The following is a 3,997-nucleotide window of genomic DNA, read 5'->3' on the forward strand; positions in this document are numbered from 1 at the left end:
GATTCGAAAAGTTTTTACTTTCCTTCTCAACATCCATCAGAAGAAACCCAATGTTATTTATAACGAGCATCTGCCCTCAATTTTCTTCCAAACCTTCATTACGATAAGGCTGATTACTTTTGTTGATTACAAAAAGTACTTTCTCACACCAAGTTATTAATAGAAGTGAAAATATGTGCTATTGCTTGTATAGCTAGATTCAAAGCCAATCTTATTTAGTTTAGTTTTTCTTCCCAAACACACTGAATAAAAATTATTTTGCCGTCATTGACCTCATTCTAGCCTCATTTTGTGATTGGCTGGTGTACAGATAAGACTTTGTTTTGGTCAGCAATATCCAACCTAAATTAACTTTGGTTTATCTTAATACTGTCCCTTATTATTCAATCAATTTTGTCAAGTTATAAACTAAGTCATTAAAAACAACTGAAAAACGATGTCACCAAAATATTTAATCACACTCCCTATTCTGCCCTGTAATTGGAAGTGGTGGCTGCTTCTAGCATTAAATTATTGACGTAATAGAATTGGTGCTCCACAACACCAGACATGTGAACTTGGCGTTAACCACAATGCAACACGTCACCCTTCTTTTAATCCAGGTGTAACATTAAATTCACAAAAAAAACAAAAAAAATTCAACAAAAATAATTATGTTTGTAGTAAAAGACCTGTGAGAACTTTGGATGAACTTTAAAGAGGACACACACTTACAAACTTTATTTTATCTTTAGTTTTCAGGGGGGAGGGAGGGTGTCTATCAGGATGAGTTTGATCTGTCTAGTCTAGGAGAGAAGGCAGAAGGAAGAGGAACATGGAGAAAAGAGGTGAGATGACCGTGACAGTCATTTTTGATGAATTAGTAATAACTTTCTTTCAGAGAGACGTTCTTTCTCAAAATATTAAAACTTAAAACAACTGGGAAGGGCGAGCGCACATCGTAATCGAAGTATTACGTCTCTAATTACTCCATTACATTTAATCTTGATCGGGATGTAATCTAATTCAGTAGCTCGTGGTAGTTATTAGATTCATCGGTTTCGGGAAGCAAAAAAAAGAAGTGACATTTTAACATTATAATAGAATCATAACTATATGAAGAATCTTGACTGAGAGAGGAATAATATTTGTATAATTAATGAAGTTAGCATTTTGAAATCACCGAAAGCATCTCTGTGCTGTAAAAGCCAATTTGGCAGAAAGCCATTGCATTGACGGTCCATTAACGGTATGCGTAGGAGGATAAAGACTAAACATAACAACATATTTGTGTTAGTTTGGTGTACCGAATTCTTTTCTGGCTTAACACAGGATGTTTGTGCTACGGCAAACCGTATAGTAAATTAAACATAACTCACAGATATGATCTTAAGGAAAAGCTTGTTCTATGCATAATTACCAGGACGAACTCTGATCCAGCTGCTCTGATCCCTTATTGATGAATGTGGAGACTCCTAATTGGATTCTAATTGGAACTGAGAATATGTCCCCAACAGCAGTCGTACTTATTAAAGTATATCCGATGTTTTCATATGTAGCCGCACATTCTATTTCTCAGTATAATTGGTTAATAAAGCAAACTATTATGATGTACGAGATTTTATTTAACCTTAAGAGTTATGCTTGGTTTATCAAGCATAGCAACTGCCAGACTAGTGCAGAGATCCGAGAGAGAGAGAGAGAGAGAGAGAGAGAGAGAGAGAGAGAGAGAGAGAGAGAGAGAGAGAGAGAGAGAGAGAGAGAGAGAGAGAGAGAGAGAGAGAGAGAGAGAGAGAGAGAGAGAGAGAGAGAGAGGTGTGGCTGGTAGAGGGAAGGAACTGAAAAGAGACTGAGGGGGGAGATAAAAATGGAAAAGTAGATAGACCCTGATTGGAAAATGGATCGGTGACAAAACGGCACAGCTTGGAGCTAAGATTAGGTATCCATCCGTCTTCAATGAAATATTCAAATACACACTCACTGCCGAGTGGTGCATATTACTAAATGGATGGATGTGTGTGAAATATAACAATGACCTGTACTTTGGATCCAGAAATGTGCTTCCCAGTCCCACTGAAGGCCCAGCTATACATGACTGTGGATTACTGTAAGAAGTGCATATAGCCCACAGGCTGACAGACTGGAGTGTGTACTAAAACACTACTTGTGTGTATAGATGCTGCTGTAAGCACATGTCTTTATACTGTTATGTTTATTGGAAAATGATGCAGCATCAAGGAAGTGTGTAACATGTATGGGTGTAATCAATCTCAAAGATTTACTAAATAAAATTTGGATTGAGTAGATTCTTAGTACTTTCCGTTCTTTTTAAAGCCGAAGTGTTTCACTTTTTGAAGCCGAAGTGTTTCACTTTTTAAAGCCTAAGTGTTTCACTTTTTAAAGCCTAAGTGTTTCACTTTTTAAAGCCTAAGTACTCTTTTCAGCTACACCTTCAGGGACTGACTCATTGTCAAGAAGACAACGTACTTTTGCTGCTCTAAGACAGTCTGAGTTCCCTGCTGAGAAAGAAAGCCCTTGCTTACTTTTGGAAGTCTACTTCTTCGCTCTTTCTACTCAGGCAACGTTAAGGCAAAAGACATAGCACTTTGCATGCTTTAAAGTAATTCAATACTGACCTTCAAAGTAAAGGCAAAGTGTGCCAAACAAATAAGAAGATGGGAATGTCAAGATGATAATGTGAAATGGACCCTCGGTGGCACACGTACCATGGCATATCCACTATAATTAAAAAAGGGGGATCTTTTCGAATGAATCACGCGCTTCATTATTGGCAAATCAGCAGAGATGCGTCTCTGCAATTTCTGAAGAAGCCACTGCATGGAAAAACTTCCGCTTAAGAATTTGTTTTTAATTATCGGTAAAAAAAAAAAAAGAAGAAGAAGATTTGAATGTCAGCGAGTTGTTTTTCTTAAATATGCTTTTTAAAAGGGCTGTCCGTGAACTTAGGAGATGAGGTTTGTTGGACGCAGCATGGTCTCATACACTAGACGTAAAATAGTAAATGTAAATCCGGAACACTAAAATGAGTATGATATGTAAGTTTGTTACGGTTACATGAGACAAAATGTTACTTAAGGCAAAAACAAAAGGATAGTAGTTGGTCAGGGTGGATGGGTGTGTGTCAGCGGAGGCTGGTGGAAGGAGTTATAGTATGACAGGCTCATTGTAATGGTTGGAATGGAATAAATGTAATAGTTTCAAACACATTAAAGGATCGGACCCTTTATTTAAATTTTGCCTAAAATTACACAACCAAATCTAACTGCCTGTAGCTCAGGACCTGAAGCAAGGATATGCCTTTTCTTGATAACATTTGAAAGGAAACATGTTGAAGTTTGTAAATGTGACATTAATGTAGATGTCGAGAGCAAATTAAATCTGGAAAAAGTTCACACAAAGTAAAAAAATAAAATAAAAATGTTTTTGTTCATCATCTTTGAAATGCAAGATAAAGGCCACAATGTATTATTCCATTTTAGGTGCAATTTAAATGTTGACCACTAGATGGCAGCATTGGATTTGCATAGTGTTAGGCTGATCCAATGAACCATTGGATTTCTGTTCAAAATGTTGTATCAAGTCTGCCCAAATGTGCCTAATAGGTTCATTAATACATTTTCAAGTTCATAACTGTGCACTTTCCTCAAACAGTTGCATGTATACTGTAATACCTACTATAAATTGGACAGTGAAGTTAAATTAACAAGAATTGAAGCTTTCTGCCCATATCAGATATGTTTCTTACTTACAACCTCATTCTAATCTAATTATCGCACGTTAGCTCAACCGTGCCACGGAGGGGACATCAATCCCGTAGAGGTAAACATATCGTAACCATATGGCAATTATTATGATGAGCCTGTCCTCCTATAGTTCCTCCCCCCAGCCTACACTGGTGGGCGTATAATGCCTATCAATCCAAAGGTTGTATGTTCGAGTATCCTCACAGACCACTTTAGCATTATATCTAATTAGAAACTTTGCAACAACTTACTAC

Source organism: Oncorhynchus keta, chromosome 13 (genome assembly GCF_023373465.1).
Source record: "Oncorhynchus keta strain PuntledgeMale-10-30-2019 chromosome 13, Oket_V2, whole genome shotgun sequence".
Taxonomy (NCBI): domain Eukaryota; kingdom Metazoa; phylum Chordata; class Actinopteri; order Salmoniformes; family Salmonidae; genus Oncorhynchus; species Oncorhynchus keta.